At 33.6% G+C, this 22,071-nt stretch overlaps 1 long non-coding RNA gene across 2 annotated transcripts in view; it reads left to right on the top strand.

Moving 5' to 3' along the window:
* The window catches only part of LOC104911176 (uncharacterized), a 77,255-nt gene extending 63,815 nt beyond the window's left edge, over positions 1-13,440 (top strand). For both annotated transcript variants that reach the window (XR_014883282.1, XR_014883281.1), the window contains 2 exons: positions 11,842-11,934; positions 13,301-13,440. This is a non-coding gene — a long non-coding RNA (uncharacterized LOC104911176). The remainder of the gene's footprint in view (positions 1-11,841; positions 11,935-13,300) is intronic.
* Positions 13,441-22,071: the final 8,631 nt, after the last annotated feature.

The raw sequence follows: 22,071 nt of genomic DNA, 5'->3' as shown, positions 1-22,071 counted from the left end.
AACAAAAAGTGTAGTTCTACATCACTGTTTCAATAGTAAATATAAATATATTTGTCCTGCTTTCAGCTGAGACAGAGTTGATTTTTCCTTCATAAAGTCTAGTATAATGCTTTGTTTTGGCCTTAAGAGAAAAATGATAACACACTGAAGTTATTTCACAGATTTAATTTTTTGTTTGTGCTTCCTTTGGTTTACTTGTCTAAGGGCATAAAAACAGTACCAGCTGATGAAATTCCTGTTCATGTGTTTTCTGCTTTTGCTCTTACACCATCAGGATGGCCCCATTGGAGAAAAACATAAGGAGACCCTTTACTGGATGTCTTCCATTCTCACAGAGGAATCACATAAATCATAAAGAAGAATAAATGTTTTGGGATATTTTCTCTGAGGCAGTATATATGAAAATATCCTCTCTATGAAAAGCATACCTGAAACAGAATCAAGGTGTACATTTCTAGATTTTAAACAGTGTAGTAATTATCTACACTCTGCAAATCATAATATGCAAAACTACCATGTCAGCAAAGGGTGTCTTTAACTATAGTGAAAAAATGAATTCCTTTTATTCCAACAAATACCTAGAAAATTTCAGTTAATTGAAATTTCTTTTCAATATATCACATAGCTATAAAACTTTCTTTTTCTCTTTTCAGAAGTCTTTCTCTTTCCAATTTAGCATGCATAATGCTTGCAAGTTGTATTCAGTGAAAATGAAAAGCTTTAAGTCTCTGAGACTCATTACTATGTAAATGAACTAACAAGCATGTGCACAGCAAAACAGGCTATAAAAAGTAAAATAGAGTTTAGTTTACCAATGTTTTGTAAGTGTTTTAACAGCTTGAACAATTAAGTTTGGAACTATGGTGAATTGGATTTGTATGTGTGTGCTTTTCCTGTTTGATTGGCATTTTTTTCCCTTTTGTTTAGCTCTAATTATTTTTTTAGGTTATGTTCAAGTTGCAGATTTGCATTTACTAGGCATAATTATCTTTGCCATCACATATGAGAATATATCCGTATCTCGTTGCTGGACTGTCAAGAACTGGCAAATAGAAAGAAAATACACAAGCTAATAAATACTATTAATTGTCCAAGAAGTCTATGATTGGAAGAAATAATTTTCCTGCTTTTCCCCTTTTTAAGGGAAAGTTCTCAGGTGTGGAGGGGTATGGCTTCTACCAAGCTGAGAATGGGAGTGAAACAGCTTTCCTTGCTTTTGTGATACTTGATATTATGAGCTATTATGTCAAACATATATATGAGAACATGGTTTTTAAATACACATTTTCATCACTCTATGATAAACATACTTAAGTACTGCAGCAGAGGTGTCAAGGATTTTAGGCATTGTAGCAGTAGGAGGGCAATTCCACTCAATGAACTGTAGGTGTTGATTGAGGTAACTGTGTATGACTGAATCACTGTTGAATGGAAAAATGAGTATTGCATCCTAGAGTAGACATCTGAAGTAGATTAAATAAACTCTTTCTACACTTTCTAATTTTGTTCTTCAGGCAGAGGGTAACTAGCTCGGATAAAAAAAATCTACATGGTTAAACAGATAAACAATAAGAATCAGTTGATAGTTCTCAAAATACAATATATGAATGTTGCAAACAGGTTTTTCCAAAAAATATGGATCTGTATTAAACCCATAATGCTAACTTCTATGACTGGGTAATAGATTCATTGCAATACCAATGATAAAACATGGCATACAAACCATGAAAAATTTAATGGACTGAAATAAATAATATAAGTCGCATCTATTTCTGAAAAAAAGTGATCCAATTCAATGTGGGGAAAAAAAAAACAAATAATTCAATCTGTAACAAAAAGACATAACATCATATTGATTGTGCAAACAGATCTGTGAGTAAGGGTAGGAGCATTTATGGTAGATTGGGAAGCTTACAGTAAAACACTTTAGATAGCACAGATATTTGCATTTTAATGTGGTCACTTGTAGAAGTACAGAGAATTAAAGAAATAATTTACACTAAGAAATGCAAAGAAACAGGTCTCAAAAAGAATTCTGACATGTGACATGATTACAGTGTAAGTGTGGGTGAGAAAGCAGAATACTAAAGGACCCTCTAGTTTGACTAGAGAAAACAGCTATTTTCAGATCATGCCAAAGAAATGGAAACTAAAAAAAAAAGCTGATTAGCTCCTGGAACTATCAAAGTGAATGCTGACTTCAGTGTCTCTTGATGATTTCCATTCATGACTGTATTACTGGACTATAAGAAGAAATTTAAGAATCTCTGCCATTCATGGTAAATCATATTATATGATCAAAAAAGTTTTTTCTAGCTTTATACTCAGTGACTCTATGATTCTAACTAAGCTGATCTAATGCAAAGGATAGGAATGTCCAGTTTGAATTAACTGCTTCTTATCTTGGTGATTGTTTGTATGACCTCCTTGAGTTCCTGTGGTTCAGTATGGATGCAATTTGATTTACACTTAGATAGTAACCTATTTTCTCTCATTTCTGAGGTATTTGTATGACTGCAGAGAACTTTAGTGATTCCTCTGGTGTTTGGAAAAAGCCAGGAGAGGTTGCACTTTTGCATTAATTTGTTGTGAATCTGTTTTGCATCCTCTAGAAACAACTTTACAATAACACAATGCACTCTTATTTTTCTAATTCTGTTCCTGTGTGTATATTTTATCACTTTTATTCCAATATACGATATATGGCTGAATATTAGGAATTGCTATGTTACTTATGTAACACTATAATGAGTTAGCTACCCTACTCATATCAAAATAAAAAAGAGGGAAAAAAAAAAGAAAAAAAAAAGGCACTGTAGTCCTGAGAGGCACAGATCTAAATTTCAACTCAGTACTTCATCTCACTACCGACTAAACCCTTCACAAAAGGTGAGAGAAGCAGTCTTTATAATTTTGTGACTGGAAACCCTTGATAATGGAGAATGATGTGTTTTAGAGTTCACTGGCTCTTAGAGGGGACTTCATAGCTTCTGACTGTGCCATTGTAACATGAGAGGAAAAGGTAACTTGTCAAAGAAGTTATTTCTTATACTGAGTTCTACAATTTGATCTTCTGGAGACTGAGAGAATGTGATAGGCTTAGGGAAGTTTCCAGTATTATGTGTGCCCATCTTTCAAAACTTCACTAGTTAATTTTGACACCTATCAGCTGGAGTCCTTTTATCTATTTTCATATAAAATGGGATGGAAGCAGTTCAGAGATAACTGGATCCCAAAAGAGCACTGTAGTTGAAACAAATGGGAAACCTGGGAGAGTACAGTGAGCAAGGAGAACATTTTTTCAGAAGGCTTATACGTTTCCAGTTTTGAAACAAAATGCTCAACAAATGCACATATGATTTTTAGACACAGTTCAATGGAGTTGAATGACTGAGTTTGGAATGGTGGCTTGTGAAATGCTTCTTTCCAGCCACAAGCTCATTGACCAGGCTGTATTATGCGGTATCTGCATTGGATTGCTTTTGGGAGAAAATGCTTCTTTGTGCAGTCTTGGAATAAATAGAAACCATCCCAATTTCATAATCCTATTGGTTAGTTGGCATAATGTCAGAGGAAGTAACAGAGAATAATGCTTTCCGTGTTTATCTGCTGTGCTTGCTGTTTCCCTTATTTTAATTTTATTTGCCTTGAAATTAGACTGCAGTCCTTGCTATAACATGCAGGTTGCTTTTAAAGTGCCCTACTTATTTCTACTGAAATTACAAGAGATACAAAGAACATGATAACATTATTTGATAGAACAAGTTATTGGCTACAAAACTTTTTCAACATTGTCCCCACCAGTTTCAACAGAGATGAACAAGAGCCTGCATGCCACAAGAATCTGCATCACTGGAGGCAACCACTGTTGTTACTGTTCAAGTGCACTACCACTCAATGCTTCACAGTACTCATGTGCACTGTTTGGTCTCCATAAACATTCACAAGTGTTAGTGATTGACGGTGGGAGCCATTTTTTCCACATGGAGGAATTCAGTGACACACCTTTTCTTCATTGGCACTTCCATGTCAGATGCCACTTTATCAGACTGCCCCTTTGCCATCTGTCACACAGCAACAAAATGTAATGGAATATTGGCAGGAAAGTTCAACCTCTACTGCCATACTACCACCACCTACCTCTGATGTTGTGGGCCAACATAATAAAACAAAAGGCATTACTTTTGGACCAACCCTCATATGTATGAATGACCACTGTGTTTGTACAAGGCATATAACAACAGGCTATGCTGATTTCAATTCCAGATAGAGTGATTTTTGAGGAACTGGTAGAATTACCTGCAAAGAATCTTTAAATTGTGCAGTTTAGCCATGTATGTTTAATTCCATGTATATGCGTGTAAAATACATATTCATATGTGCATAGAACATTTTTTTTACATAATTTCATTTTTCAATAGAAACCAAAACAGTTTCAACTGTATGGATTAATATGTAGGAATAGCAGAGAACTGTATAAAATTTGCATGTATAGCATCTGCTAGTAGAAGATGTGCAAGTCCAATTGCATATGACTGTTACTTATTTGAAAAAGTGGTTGGCATATTTTTTATTGAAGTTGTCACTAAATTATATTTAAAAATTTAGTATACATAAATATTTTAATAGAGCTCCTAGGGTCTCCTTATCTTTGTCCTGAAGAAATATCAGTTCCTGAATTGATGCAAAAAAAATCCATAAAGAACTTATTTAATAAATCCAAAAGTACATATTGTTTCAGGGAAGGCAAACATCAGTTCTAATTATTTTTACGCTATTTTGCTGATAGGATTGTACAGTAGTTTTTGAAATAGGAAAAGATGAATTTTTTAGTTACTCCTTGTTGATTTCTTTTAAAACTTCTACCTTACTTGGGGCCTTGTAGGTTCTTTTCTCTAATATAATCTTTCTACATCTCATCACAGATGCAGTTTTTAAAAAATATACATTTAATTTAACAGATACAAGGAAATTATTTGAAAAGCTAATTTCTGTCTCCATTTAAATTCTTCTCTTTGGAAAACAGGAAAGCCAGACAGAGAACAAACAAGGAAGAAAAGCAACAAAAGAGCTATTCCTTCATCAGTAAAGTATGAAGGCATTCAGGGAAATATAGGTAGATGATATTCTAAAGCAAATGCAGTCCTAATGTCTGGTAAAATCTTTAAAGATAAGCTTATGTATGCTTGTGAAATAGATTGATTTTCAAAATGCAATTTAAAAAAATTCTACAAAAGTATTTTGATACCAATCAATTCCATGAAGAATCTGGAACAAAATGTATGATTCATCAATGGCTTTTAGTCTGACTTGTAACATTGATTAGAAGATACATTTAAAATCTGCATAGGAACTTTAAATTCAACTGTAGTATTGTCAGTAGACTAAGGAAACTCAATATATTTCACAACTTCTATCCTTAGACAGCAATGAAACAGAGTATATTTGTGCATTTATGGGAGTAATAGACTTTGCAGTGCACATCCTCCTGTTAGTCGCATGAAGTACATGTACATATTAATTTGTAACTTATGATTCTTAAGGAAAAAAATACTCAGTTTAAATATTGATGTCATTATTATAATGTTGTGGTAATTCACCACTGAAATATAGTATTTCCTTTCCTTTAGTCTTATTCATAACTTTCTAAAATAACTCACCACTTAGTCTCAAATGTGTTGATGTTGACAGAGGGAAAAGGGAGGAATCGAAGAGGCTGAGGGCAGTGAAATAAAGTTGTATCACAGCATGTTGGATATAGATGACATTAGGAGAAGATGGAATTACACGCTTAATTTCCTGTACTTGATATAGCTCATGTCTGATTCCAGGTCAACACACAGGATATGAAGGCAATTTACTATTTTAAAGTGTAGATTATAGATAACAATGAGTTTTATAGTTTTTATGTACTGTACAGTTCTTTCTGTTAGGAAGAGAAATATTTGCAGCATTAGAAGCAGCTTTTAGTTCTGTGCATCTGTTAGCTGAGAAGCAGGGGAGAGGAAGATAATTGTTTATTTTTTTTACCTCTTATGTGGGTTCATATTTTTTAGTTGAAAAGAATGAGACTAAGCCAGATGTTTAAAGTCCTTGGCTGAATACTTCACATCTCATAAATCACTTCTCCGATATGAAATAATTATATACAAATTTCTTCAAAAATAGTAGCTTCAATAATCTGCTGGATATGGGACCAAGTATAGAAGATAATTGGAGGATCTTAATATAACTTGATAAAGAGTAATTAACAAAGTTCCTCTGCTTATTCACGAATAAAGAAATGACCTGAGTACATAATTCTAAGTATTTTCATTTTGGACAGTTGAAGTAGGTAATATAATTTTAAAATTTCTTCTATCAGAGGGAATTGACTAGTACATTACCAAGTTAGGCAGAAATCAGAATTGAACGTTAAACGTGTATGTAACTGGGGAGCACCAAGTAGTGGGGCTGTTCTCCCTTCTGGCACAAGACATTTATTTGAGATAAACTCCTTGACGATCAATATTTGACCAGTGACTATAGATCTGACTCTCAGTAGCTTTGCATTTTAATTACATTTATTTATTTTAGTGGTTATAAAACACAAAATATAAGCATGGGTAGTTCTATGATTTATTAATATAGGGCTCTAAAAATTTTAAATTATAACAAATAGGAAAAAACCTGATATTTAATTTTAATGTATGATAAAATTTTCTCTATCTCTATTAACATAAGGGGAAAAACTTGAGATTAATCTTAAAATAATCTTAAAATGTTATTTACAAATAAAATGAGTAGAAAAAAAATATTATACAAGTTTTCTTCTCTTACACAATGTTATACCAACTACAGACGAAACATTTGTTTGTGAAAGTATGGTGAGGTTTTGGAAAGGAATCTGATTTCTCAGGATGGGAACACTGAATTTTCTTAAAATCATGTTACTTTACAATGTCAAACTAACATATAGAGAAGTAGTCATCTTGAAAAAGGAAATAGCTGAATAGCTCAAACTTTACCTCCAATTTTGATCCTGGTTTTGTTGCTTCTATCACTGATACAAGAATATAGGCTTTCATCTGAACTACGCTAGCTTTTAATCTCCCTTACTCAACTGCTAGAACATGTTTACTGTTAACTTGTCCAATTTTTCATTCCAACATTTTGTCATGTGAAAGCTGCTTTGAAAATGAGCAGTGAAACCTGTGCAGTCCAGAAATTATGTATTAAAAAAAAACCCACACCTATGCAGCATATTTAGAAACGGACCTGTATTTTCCAGCAAATACACGAATATAGGGGTATTTTGTGAAAAACTTTCTCCTTGAAAAAAAAAAAAAAAATACTTTTGACTAGCATACTTGCACTCATAATGTAACTCCTGACAATACCTCACTCTGTTAATACTGACTTTGTATGTTTGATATCTTCTGATAACTGAAGCTTGGTGGTTAAAAAAAAAAAAAGCAGGATTAATCAAAGTAAGATTATAATTTTCTGCAACATCAATTTTGGCCACTTGCCCCAGACTGATAGTTGAGCCAAATTCTGAGACCTTCCAGGTTAGACAATAATGTTGTTTCAAAGTCAATGGACAATCCTCTGCGGCTCTGCCAGATAGATACAGCATAACAGAACTGTGAGACTTTTGAAATATATGCGCAGACCATTGCAAAAAATACAAGAAAATATTGATAATGAAAAATAAGACATTTATTATAGGAGTCTGTATATATTTGCTCTGTGACACTATAAGGGCAATTGCAACTATTCCAGAGTCCATAGCAAGAGGATTATCTTTATAATTGAACTGCTACTGCAACATGCATTCAATGATTTTTAATTTTGTCTTCTAAAAAATAAAGTTTTTAGTATAGAAAAATTGTTTCATATGTATGTTTAGCAGACACTGTGTCCCCACTGTGGGGACAATTTCTGCAAGGCCCTTCAGGCTGATTATTTTTCCTCCTAGAGGAATGAGTTCTGTTATTTTGTATATTTTTCTTTTGGCACTGCAGAATCTCCATTAATATAAACTCCATATCTGGGGAATGGTAACAGTGTATCTTGGCAAGATTAAAGATGAAAAACTACAGACAGTGGGGAGGAGAGAGTGTATAAAAGACTTTTCTGCTTCTTTTTTATTTGTGAGAGAAAATATCTCATCCTTTTTAAATGTCTTCTGCGTAGTTGCAGACAGAATACTCTCACTGCTAATTATTTTTTCCTTTCATAAATTCTCCAGTTTCAGATTTCCTTTGAGAGATGAAATAAAATACCATAGTAAACATGTAGATTTGCCCCAAAACTCTAATGAAATGTTGTGTGCAGTAGAGAAGTAGCTAGGTAGGCTGGTTGCTTGCATCAAGTTCTGGAAAGTTCAGATACAGTAACCTAGTGATTTGAAGCCCCAATGAAAGCTCCAGTGTTGTTTCTTGGTGCAGAGTGGATCTAAAATAACCTTCTTGGTCTCTTATAGAGGAAAAATAAGATCTTCTTGCCTGAATCTCCTCTGTATGTGCCTAAGAAAAACAGGATACAAGCATCATTTGAACATTTTCTGAATGTCACAACATGAGCTTTTTTTTTTTGTCAGAGGTTCTGAAATGCATCCTAGGGAATAATTAGTGTACAGCTAATTATGAATTTGAAAAATCTAAGATTTGTTTAGCATCTAAAACTCTCAATCTGTCTTGATCTGTCTGCAGTTTGCTTACTGCCCAAATTATTCTCAATAACTCTCGGCACTTCTCTAAACAAGTCTAATGAGCCCTGTGATACAGTAAAAACACATATGCAACTAGTAAGTCAGTTTTTATTGAACTTTTGTTTTGGTTTATTCAAACTACAGAAAATTAATACTTGAAGCAGTGCAGTAATACTAGCTATACATGTCTGCAGTCAGTATAGCAAATCCCATGAAAATTCTATTGCCAAATATTTTTGTATCTATCTAAAAGTTTCTTTTTAACATTTCAGTATCTATTATAATCAGAAATGAGCTAAATCCAAGTAATTCTCTTTTTTGAACTTCTGCATACTTTTCATTCTAGTTGCTTGAGATATACTAATAACACTACCAAGAAAGCTCTTCCATTTTTGTAATGAACAAAGGGATCCAGCTCTAAACAATTCCACTTCACTGACAAAAATAAATAGCCTTCCTTAGCCTGTTTACATTTTGATGAATATTTAGAAAAGAAGACTGTAGCGTTTGAAGCTCATTAAAAATTTTGCAGCAAAATTACATATTTCATATATTGTTTTTGGAGTTACACGTTTATAATTTTTGCTGTTCTAATTTACCATTATACTTTCTATTTTGAAACATTTCAAACCGTTGTATTTCAGAAGTTGTATTCCAGAATATAGTGTTCTGGAAGCAAAGAAAGAGGACTTGTCAGTTGAACAGAATAGAGATTATTAATGTTTTGGAAGTCTAAGGGCGTATCCTCCAGTCTGTGATACCCACTCTACAAAGAGGAAAGTAGCTTGACTAAAAGAGAGGACTTTAAAAGTGAAAGCTAGACTTGAGCTCAAGAAACTATGGAGATGACACAGGGCTCCAAACGATATGACAGTGGTAAACTTCTGTTCTAGACATCTTTCTATAGATCACAATGATAAATGTTTCCATTTGACAGTAAATACACTTGTAATTTGTCTGGTAGTACCTTTCCAATTAGTGAGATATTAATACTGTCCTCTGAGAATTGTAATGGAAGAAGGATCTCATACACTGTATTAAAATTCTGAGCACTTTTCACACAGGAATCACTTAGCAGTAAGGAGAAATTGCAACAGGGAGGAACAAAAGGAAAGTAAACAGATAGCTAGTACCTGATGCTCTGAACAAATACAGCATATAACCAGCAGCTTGGCTTTGCAGTGGTACAGCTGAGGATGCAGAAAAGCATTGCTGAGCTTTCTGCTCAGGTGGTGGACCACAGCACTTTGTTATGCTCCTCACGATTACCTCAGGTGAAGTAAGCTGAGAGAAGCAGGTGCAGCAGGGTGATGGGCCAAGTAAAGAGGCTGTGCTGTGAATACATCATGAGGCAACAAGCAGCTGTTTTTGGGAAGCAGTGTTTTCAACAGAAACCTTGAAAGCATTTATTTTAGAGACTGCTTTGCGTAACTGCTCTTACTTCCATTTTCTTCAGCATAAACAAGATCACCTCTTACTATGGTGAGAATAGAAACAGCCGAAAACCCTAAAAATAGTCCCTGTTACGTACACATTCCCTATAAGCCCTTTAAGTACACAAACTCCAGACTGTATCCATCCCTCTGCCATACAGATTTTTCTTCCTCAGTCTCGTTCACTTTGCAGAGTTATAGAGCTTTATTTGTATGACTTAGCACTATCCTAGTTCTTCTCAGTTTATTGAAGCTTCATACCCCACCAAATTATTAAGCAGTGAAGATCAAACTGTGCATCTACTTTTGCTAAGATTTATATTTTCCTATTGGTCTCAGTCTAGTGAAATTCTCTTGGGCATCTTTAAGCTTCACTGATTTCAACCTGAACACATACACAAATGCTTTTTTTCCAAACAGAGGCCAACATTAGCTTTACTATGTCATCTAATTGCTTACTGGTATGACAAGATGTTTCACAGTCTGTCCCAAGTGTTCAACGTTGCTTATTTGACTTTCTGTACTGCTTATAGAAAGGCTTAAACAGCTTGTCCCTATAGCTAAAGCATTCAGGACACTGTCACTCACAGAAAACGGAAACCTGCTTTAAGGAGATTTTGAAAAGTAGAACTGCAATGAGATACCTCTTTACATGATGATATGTTTTTCTTCCTAATCTCTTATTACCGTAAAAATTGAAAATAAAATAGACTATTTTTTTCCCTAGTCAACAGAGATATAATTTGATTTGTTTAACTGTTCATTACTGAAAGTGAAATGTTTCATTCGAAGGTAGCATTTTAGCTGACTTAATAGTTTTGGTTTAATGGGACTGCAACTCTGTCTTTTATAAATGAGAGAAACATCTCTTTTTATTACAGCTGCAGCTTATTCTGTATATTACACATACTAACTTTTGGGAGCAAAAGTTTCTTTTTATTTTCTTTCCTCATTTTGCAAATTAATATAAGGTTAATAAAGATGTTCACAAATTCCCATTTCTCTTATTTAGTTACCCGTACCATTAATTTCCTGTGACAACTAGCAAGCTAAGAATGAATAGAGGTTGCTTTCTGTTAAATATTTTTGTTGTTGTTTCTATAGACTGAGTAAATTCTATTTGGCTCTGTTCAAAACAGCCTTTTGCTAAAGTCTAAAATATATAGCTTCTTATTTTATTTTTAAGGCTCATTTTTATTTTCCATTTTGCTCCTAACCCAATCTGATTTGTAGGAGATTAATGAAATTTATCTATACAGTTTTAACACCACGTATTCATTATTGATGGTTATCACCTAAGAATCTCTATACCTAGGCAAACTCCATGAATGAATGTTCTTCTTTTGAACATACTGATGGATTTTCTTCAATTTTTAACAGGGTGTTTAAGGAGTCAAAGATAATTATGTTGTTAATCATTTTTTATCATTTTTGGAAATACGTATCTAAGTAGATTAGGCAGGTCATGTTGTTTCGGTGTCTGAAGAAAAATTTTCTGACACCTTGGAAGAGGTAGTTTTAAAAAAAAACTTCAGTCTAAAAACCTATCTAAAAATCCAAGTTTTGTCAAAGTCAAGATGGTAGTCCAACTGAAATACAGTTTTACTAGTTCTAGATCTCTCAGAACTATTGGGTCTCTTTTTCCTTCTTTGTTTTTCTGTCAAGAGGATATACTGTACAAGAGTAAACTTTATAAATATCCTTCTTCCTCAGCTGTAATTGTGGCACGAAGGAATAACTGAAAGAGCAGAACTAAAAATGGTCCTCATGAGCAAACAAACAAGCAAAAATGATGACCCTTCACAAGTAAGTCCTCATTGTTTATGGATTCACAACATATCCAAACAGTATTTGTTGATTTTATCAAATTTTCCATAGGTTCAAAATGGCATTACACTGACTAATTATCTTTAATCAGTACTCCAGCTTTAGTTCTGTCATTTGGCATGTAAATATCATTAATCTTGTCATCAACTTAACACTTTTTTATTCAGTTGGAGAAGGTCACAACTTAAATGAAAATTGAATCTAACCTTGATTTGAAAGTCTAATATTTAATGTGCATAGAAAAGATGTTAGACAAAAAGATCTCTAGACTGCTGCTTTTACTTTACACCATTTTGACTTTAAAATCCCAATGCTAATATTTCACCTAAATTTTATTAAAGGAATTTTAGAATGTTTTACCATGATAGTTGGTTAGGCTCCACCCAAACTGCTGTGACAACTGCAACTTCCTCTCAATATATAATGGAGAAGTAGATAATTGCCCGTACATCTTTTCTGCTGTCAAACAGTAATGATGGCACTTACCTGAAAAGTGGAAAAAATTTCCCTATGCTGCTGGAGGTACTTTTAATATCAGCCACTCAAGAAAGCACCCTAGTACCCAGGAAATTCAGTAAGGAGATAGTGAAAGGAAAATAATCTGTGACTGTCTCCTTGTGTACAAAATGGGTCAGGTTTCAGCAGGAAAATGAGGCAGAAAATCAACATTGAGCATCTCATTCAGTGGTTAACGATCTTGAAGGAAGTTTCTTGAAAGCTTATCTGCATTTCCAAGAACTCTTTTATGTTGAAGTACTCTTTGAAAAAAAAGAGAGGTGCTTTCTCTGCTCCTCTGCTCAGAATTTCTGGCTTATGACTTAGTTGGTATTGGTAGCTATATGAAATGTCATGGCCATTTCAGTTGTAATACTAAAACTTACAGTTTTTCTCGTCCTCATATAGAAAGTCCAGACACTTAATGGATTTCATTCTGAAGGCCTTGGACAGAAAAATAGAATGTACTGCATACGTTTTTCATAATTAGCCCTAGGCCTGGAAGATCTATGACATACAAGGCAATCATAATACGTTTGTTTTGCAGTATCTATCAAAGGCTTAAATTAAACTTCTGGATGTCACTTTCTCGTCACATTTTCTTGATTTTACTGCAAAAAGTAACTGCAGTATTTGAGGAAAGAACTGCCCAATCAAATCGTTCCAGCTTTGCCAAAATAGAAAGTAAATTGAATTCACTGTCACACTTAATATTAACCTGACATTTTGTTGTTTTGTTTTTTGCTAAGTGGCAAAAAAAAAAAAAAAAAATTGCTGAGAAATTTAAATGAAAGAAACATATTGTTTTCAATTTAATAAAATTCATTTCTTTTATTCCTTATGTCTCTAGATAATATGACATATAAATGCAACAGTAAGCACAACAGCAGCTAATATTTGTATGACCTTCAGTATTATGGTAATTTATTTAAATGTTCTTTGATAATTAAGAGTATTTCACATAAAAGGCAACTAAATTACTTTTACCAATTAATTATATCTTTTAAATTATTGAAGTGATCAATTATCATAATCAACAAGCTTTACGGAAATAAAACAACAAATGAACCTGAAATGCTAACTGGTCTGTTTCAGGCTTGTTTTTCATTTCTCCTTGAATAGAATAACTATTTTTAATGCAAACTGATTTATGTGTTGTTCAGTTCTACATAAACCAGTAACGGAATTTTCATTAACATGAAAATTTCAATTTCTAAAAGTCTTGTTCATTCAAAATTTCAGAGAGCATGTGGGACACCTATCTCAGATTTTGGAAGAAATTTACATGTATGCCTGTGAAATAAGAATTCTTCAAGATTACTGTAACCTAATTAAAATACGTGTCCTTCCTTCTGTCATTCTTTTTCTCTTTCCCACTCTCGTTCTTGCCTTCTCAACATCTTTCTCTCTCCCCTTTTCTCTCTCTCTAACTCCCCATCACAATTATATTCTTATCATCACAAAGAGCTTACGGCAGAGATTGTCTCCCTGTCTTTATTTTTTCAATTTTATACTGCCAACCACTGGTGTTATTTCTGAGCAAAAAAAATTACAGGCAAAAATGACAGTCCAAACATACTTCTTCTGGGGAAAGTAGTACTATACTAGTATACTAGTACTATAAAGTAGGAAATGTATAGAAAGTTTTGCATTTGTTCTCAGAAGCCATAGATTAATAAGATTGCAAACTTATGTAAAGAAGGTACTCTGAGTTTGCTTTTCAGAAACAGGTGGAATTATGCAATTAATGACAAAGTATGTGAAACTAAATATTCTCAGTGTTTTAATCAATTTTAATAGCAAAGTTAACCTTTTTTTTTCTGGATGATTTTCTTTTTCGGAAGTTGTAACATTAAATTTATAATTTGGAATTGAACAGCCATCTAGGTCCCACTCAGTACAAGATAGACAGACTTTATATAGTTACATGATTGCAAAGAGTCAGAGCCTGATATAACTACAGCTGACAAAATTAATCATGTTTCTCATCCTTCTGCAAAAGTTTTAAATCCTTTTAGTGGGCAGGAAACATAAAGATGATTGTAAACTGCAGACAATGAGCAGAAGGCACTATACTTTACAGTGTAGAGGTTCATTTACATAACTTTCTTGGAGGGGTAAATGACATACTAGCATGGGCTTTCATTTCTAGTAACAGTTTACTTAATTTATTTTTGAGGCATTCAAAGTTTGGATTCTCACCAGCGCTGCTGCTGCTATCATGCATAACACATGCTGCTATTTCTTTAGCTCATGCCATTTCCAAAACAGCTCTTCTTTTTACAGGTTTCATCCTGTAAAAATGAGACAAATTGCTCTTTCATTGGTTCAAATAATAAAATCTGTTTTTCTTCTAGGCTTTTTTTGGAATGAAAAGAAAAAGTTTGGGCCATGATGCATCTTAAGGGGTGCTTCATCTTAGTATGAAAAGATCCCAAAAGAAATTCAATAAATTAATTGTTATTGCAGCTCAGTTTTGTTACAGATATTGGGAATAGATTTGGAAATAAAAAATACAATCAAGGGTTTCTGTATTCTTTCAGTGGAACTGCAAAAAGCAAATGCTGTTTCATTAAGAGGAAAACAAAAACAAATTTTAAAGAGGGTAGAGAGAAGGGAGAAAAGTGATTACCTAAACTGTTATTAATATTTTTAATTGATGGCTTCTATCTTTAAAGTATTGATGAATCTGAGAAGATCACTACTCCTCTCTGCAGTGTTAGTCATTTTAACTGCTGCTGAGTTAGTGAATAGAATTTTCTCTCAGTGATGTAAATATTCTGTGGGAGGGACTAATTTTGTAGAGGGAGTCTATGTAATTAGATCAAGTGCTGTAACTAAGCTTTTACAAACTTTTGCATGCTGAAGAAGTGAATGTCACAAGGTCTACTCAAATATAGGATATATCCTTTTCATCTCCTTCTTTTGACTTTTTTATCATGGGACATAGAAACTTCTGTGCTCTCTCTTTTCTGATCTATTCCACAAATACTACAGTCAGGAAAAAGCTTGTATTTTACTTTGATCTAAAATCAGTAGGTTAAAATAATGAAAATATATGAAAAAACATCTCTGAAATTGAATGTAGTTTCGAACAGATTGTCCAGTCTGTAAAATGGCTTGCAACTAATTTATAGAATACAAAGAAAAGAAAGAGAAATATTGAGAAAGAAGTCCCCATGTATAAATGAGACTTGTCGATTTCTAGCCACCTCAACCTGGCTAAAAATAAACACAAGCATTGAAAATTAGTAGAATTATGGATTATATGTAGTACTCTTACTATCTTATCTGGAGATTTGAACATATTTTGAACATATAAGCACAGTCATTTCCTGTCCTGTAAAGCACTGAGAAAAGCACTGAGACAGCTGGGAAAACAAAATGTTTATTCCTTTTAAGCACGCATTTGTACTAGTCTTCCCCTTCTTAGATCCTGCTGACCTTGAGCCTAAATCAATGGTTTGTTTCACCTAATATTCACTCATTGCAAAAATACTGTGAGATTAATTTCACACAGAGATAGTTTTCCTGAAATAACTGACAGAAATTAAAGTGAAAAATGTTTGAGCGATTGTGGTTCCTTCTTTCTGCCACAGTTTATTGCTCTCTCTATGGCAAATTATAGACATTCATGATAAAATTATTTAATGTTGCATAATGCTGTCCTGGTTTCAGCTGGGACAGAGTTGATTTTCTTTGTAATGTCTGGTATGATGCTGTTTTGGCTTAAGGAGAAAAACAATATTGATAACATGCCAGTGTTTTGGATGTTGCTGAGCAGTGCCATATGGAGCCAGGGACATTCCAGTTTTCCAGATTCTCATACTGTCTTGCTAGCAAGGGGACTGAGGGGGCACAAAGAACTGGGAGGTTACAGAACCAAGACAGCCAACCCAACTGGCCAAAGAGACATTTAAAAAAAAAATAATAAAAAAGTAGGGGAGTAGGCTGGGGGTGCAGGCACCGCCTGGGGACTGGCTGGACATCAGTTAGTGGGTGGTGAGCAATTGCATTTTGTATCTCTTGTTTTGTAAATATATTTATCTATATATACTTACAAGTACACACACACATATATATAATCACTATTATTTCTCTGTTCCTTTTATGTTTTAGTAAATAGTTTTTATCTCAACCTATGAGTTTTACTTTTTTTTTTTTTTTTTTTTCCAATTCTTTCCCCTATCCCACTGGGAGAGGTGGGGGGAGTGGGCGAAAGGCTTAGCTTCCTACCAGTTAAACTGCAGCAAGTACATAAATTATTATCTTCCATTAAGAGTACAAGGCAAATTTCGATTAAAACTTCTACAGGCTGACATTTTCAAGATAAAGTGTAAAGACTGCATTTAGAGTTCTTCTGTTTAGGTTAGGATAAAGTATCATGCAGAGGGAAACAATAGAGTTAAGCCTCTATTATTCTCAAGAGACTTTATAAAGTGGAATAATTAAAAGTGAACAAACAAACAGGAACCTAGAGCTGGTAAACTACAAGAATTTCTTCAGATCTGATTCTAGTTATACTGAGCTTTTCTTTCCCACTGACCTAATTGGTATCTGACTGATTCTTCTATACACAAAATTTTATTGCCTATCATTGCATTCCAAGCTTATTACTATTTTAATGTAACTTAATATTCACTTTGGAATCAGCTTTTGATCGATTTAAAAAGTATTGTTATCTTTATCCACTGATTTTTTTTAATAACTTTTTTTCTATAAGTAACACTATCTAATGAAGTGCTGTCAGAGCAAAGATTACCAGTTAGTGGATCCAGAATATGTGCCCCACTGGGTTACAAATGCTATATAACATCTGAAGTCCCATAGAGTTAGATAAACTACAATTATGCCTTCCACTTCTTAGATACAGAGTCTTGTAAAACCCATGTTGCCTAAAATTTAAACTCTGAAATACAATGCAGAGATAAAGAAAAGTAAACCCCAAAACATCTGTGTGAATCACCAATGAGTACATTCTTTTTTCAATCTCCCACAGTTACTAGATTATGTTGGGAAAATTACGTTAGGTTTTCTGTTTGTTACAGCATTCTTATTCTTGCTTGTATCCTGCTAAGCTGTTATTTTCCTGGCATACTTATCAATGTGATATATATTTTTTTCAAAGCGAGCTCTTCAAATAAGCATCTCAAATGAATGTGACCAAGATGTGATCAAACACACAGCTCTCTGTGTTTGTTTAGCATGAAGTACTTTGTGGATAAGGACTTTAGCAAAAACAAATAACAAGTAATAACAATGCTGAACATTCTGCTTATCTCTACTACTCCCCACATAATATTTGATAATGAAGTGATTCATTCTGTTTATTAGGCCCATTTTCTCCACAAGCACTGAATTAAAAAAAACAATTGTAAAGGTTAGTGTTGTCAACTTGGTAAAAAGCATTTCATTTTACACTGTATAATGATGTACAGCATAACTGGGGTCTTTGTCTTTGAGCAAGAAATAAATCAGATGAAAAGAGAGAGAATGCTACAGTTGTAGTGAAATGGGAGGCTTTTGACATGGAAGCTTGTTTGGTAATCAACTGTCCCACATCTGATTGGTATCAGAATTCCCTGCAGCTACCCACTGAAATAGAGGTAACCCACGTTACAATTTTTTTCAAGGAGTAATAGAACTTACAACACTTTTGAGTTGTGGACAGTAAGTCAGAAATGCCATTTCTGCTGCCTTTTTCTCTGCTGGTAGACTGCTAGCCTACACCTAAGGTTAACTTTGTCAGCTGTTGTCTAATTTTCTGTTACAGTGGATCTCTTTCATAAATTTCTAGGAAAATATATAAAATATATAAAAAAACATAAAAATACATATTTTTTCCCTTCCTGTGGCTGAGTGTGTTTTTCTGGTTTTGTGAAAGTTTTGTGAAACACATCTGCAAACACTTCTCAAGCAATCAGCAGCACTATATATACTGTTGAGCTTTCTTAGCTATAACTATACAAAGCTAGATGCAAATTCTGCCTTCCTGTATTCCAGAAGTCTGTGTTATTCATCTCATGTAGGCATACACAGAATAGGGCATAAAGTCTAAGAAAAGTCAGTTAATGGTGGGGATACTTATACAGACTGCACAGATCGTGAGACAGTATTGAATGGATGCTCATGCAATGTCAATAGCAAATGTCCATGATATTTTCACGATTGGCCTATGAAATTATATTTTACAGCATAACATATGTTTTGCTATTTGTCTTAGGTAGCACCCTTACAGGGTGCGTACGTAAAAGTATTCTTCCAGAATGAGTCTGTATGTTCTGTTACAGCTGTAAAAGTAGACACTGCCTAAAGGCAGGATTGTCTCTGAACAGGTATGTTGGGATCAGTGTTCAAGAGCAATTATCTTAGGAGAAAGATGCAAGAAAAACATAATTAGATCTTATCAATATTTTATTTTCCTGAAACATCTATTGACTAAGCTTTAAGCAGTTCTTCCTTCTGAGGTGTATCATTTTATTTCCACATTGTATTTTCATCATTCTGTCACCTGTCACAATTTAAAATGATGTAGACTATGAATCTTAGAATCCCGAGAATTAGGTACTTGGTTCTTTAAAATGCTTTAAAAATACTCCTAATAATAGCAAATCAAAGTAAATGGAAAACAGTATTAGTAATACTCCCCACGTAGCTTTTTTGATAGTATGTCCAATATTTCTATACGCTAGTTATTCTTACAAAGAATTCTTATGGGTATGAAAAGATGTTTGGTTTGCCTTCAATATTATTAATTCTCCAGAAAACGGAGTTACAAACAAGGCACAATTAATAGTAATTTACAATATCACATAAAAGAGTGTGACAAAACTTTAAGTCTTTAAACTTATGTAATTATATCCTTCCTCATGTATGAATGGCTAAATTTGATATCATGGATCGTCCTTCCATGCTCTTTTCGTCCTTCTCCTTGTACTAATGAATAAAACATTTTTTGTCAAATGTTTAATGTTTCCTTTGTGAATGCAGTCAGTTTCAAATGTAACATGAACAAGGACACACACCAATCCAATAGCATCTTTTCTTTTACAAGTCACACTGAGTCTTTCTGAAGCAGTTACTCAGAGGCTAAAAAAGTTTGTAGAGCCATTCAGTGCTGACATTAAGATTGTAAGAGATAGTCATAATATATGGTAACAAGCAGATAACAAATGTTGAGCTTAATTAACGTTATTTTCCTTAGAACAGTGAGGTTATGTGTCTGGTGACTAATTGTGCAATTTTACGGACAATAGAAAGGTCTCTTCTTTTGTTTTCAGTGTATTTCAATTCATTGCTGACTAACAGCTATGCAAATTTGAAAACCTGAAATTCCATTAATAATGGTTTGTTTATTGCTTGTTTGTACAGAAGAGTTTATTTATCTTTACGTTAGGAAAATATTTAAATAACTGTGAGCACACACTATTTACCTTTGAGGCATTCAGGAAGATAATGAATGCATAGAGAATGTTAGAGAAGTGCTATATTGCTTAATAACAGTGTTTATGAGGACAGGCAGATGTGATGGACAGATGGGTGGACTAACAGAACTAAATGTATTATTAGCTGCTCAGACATTTGTTGAATGTCAGACAGAACTACTGAAACATGGCAATTGACCATTGTTAAGCATATCCCATAGAGAGAACAATGACATATATAACAAAAAATTTGTATTATTTTTGTTTAAATTTCAGAGACAGAAAAATAATTGCACAAACTCATACTAATCCCATTTTGAAAACAGCTGAAAAAGCTCATTCACTTTTAAAGTGGCTGTTTGAGTTAAAATTATCAGTAGATCATCTTCCTACTTTATTTAATACTATTTTAAAAATATTTTTATCATTTTCTCTGTTCTGTACATCAAGAAAAATAATAGATATTTTTGTAATACCTCTCATTCAAATAGTTAAGAAGCATTTAAAATAAGCCACTTCTCCCCTCTAAAATTTATTTTACTCCTCACTAAAATGCAGCCACTGCAGATGGAATGCTGCAGCTAGCTGACAGTATTTACTGTAGTATTACTTGTAAATAGATCGTCCTCAGGTTGACTTATTTGTTCTCTGATTTCTGTTATCACAGCTGATGAAAAAATTAAACCAGTAACTAGATTTACAAAGAAACAGAAATATTATTTTGGCCCTGATTTCTTTTACATGAAACTGCACTTCACTAATACATTGAGGCTAATTGGAAATGGATGGTATCACCTCTGAAGGAGGTCGTGGTGTGAGGCACAGCATAACAGTGAGTAATACTAGGGGAAAAAAATGATCTGCTTTCTGAAGTGACAAGAATGATTTGCAGTTAATAATAGAAGGGGTAAAGGCCAGTCTTTTCGGTTACCCTTGGCTTCACCTAGGACAAAATAAAAAATGACTTCAGTTGCTGTGAGCTACTTATCTTTTTTCCCAGTCATTATTACTTAGTTATATCTTAGTGATAAAATCTGTCATTACTGACTTTATTGACATTAAAGTTGATTTATTTGCATGCCTGGTGAATAAGAACTACATTATATTAACTTTCAGATTGCTTGCATACTCAAGACAGTAAGTGCATCACTGATCTAATTGTTTTAGCTGGTTTATTTGCTCTCTAATCTAAGTTTGAAAACGATATGGGATCAAATTCATCCTTGGCATAAGTCCACTGACTTTAGTAGTAGTGGACTTAAATTTAATGGCAAGCTCTGCCCTCAGCTATGCGACAGAAAAACTCAAAAATAATTTTGATATCTTTACTTAAAAATATGCTCCTGAATTATTACTCTTCCTGTTACATTATTTGTTAGTAACATAATAGAAACTGAAGAGACTGAAGCCAAGTACTTTTTGTTGGGGTAACATCCTGCAAGTTGCTTAACATCTAGCAACTTTGGAAGTAATTTTCTCCTGATTTTAGTAGAAGATGAGTAGTATCCCAAGGAAAGAACTGCAGACTTTAGCCTCCAGACCTCCAAACAAATCCGTGAGAGTGCACTCTGAACCACACTCATCTTTGTGGTTCTCTGAATACCTTCACTCACAGAATCAGGAATCTAGATTTTTACAGCTAAAAATCTCTAGGATAAACATTGAGAAACTCAGAAGAAGCTCTGATTGTTCAAGTTCTAGCACTTAAATGTAGAATTTGAGCCCACACCAGATATAACTCTCCTTGTATATTATTATTGGGAGCCAACAATGAGGGAAGGTGGAGTAAAAGGGAGGGCTAAGCTTGAAATATACTTTCTTCACTTTTATTTCGTGGCCTAGATTACCATCCATGATGCTGAGCAGCCAGATACTGCTACATCCTCTGTTCCCAGGGCAAAAATGGTAACTTGTGTTGCACTGAATTGAAATTAGCATTAACCCAGAAAGATGGTAGATTTTAGAAATAGTTACTAAAGTAATAAACTCTTGAAGGGATTGGGGAGTAGATCCATCTAAAAATAATAACAATAGAAAATACTGAAAAGATGAATCATACGATTCAGAATTGGAATAATGATAGAATAACGATAATACAAAACTAGCTACCAACAAGGAAATCAGTGGATATAATTTTTTTTTTTCATCTTTGAAAATCAAGTCCTCTATTCAATTTGTAAAATATAGACTAATTTGA

The sequence above is a fragment of the Meleagris gallopavo genome, chromosome 5 (genome assembly GCF_905368555.1).
Source record: "Meleagris gallopavo chromosome 5, MGAL_WU_HG_1.1, whole genome shotgun sequence".
NCBI lineage: Eukaryota > Metazoa > Chordata > Aves > Galliformes > Phasianidae > Meleagris > Meleagris gallopavo.
The sequence above is the reverse complement of the archived record's forward strand: the minus strand, read 5'-3'. Positions and strand labels throughout refer to the sequence as shown.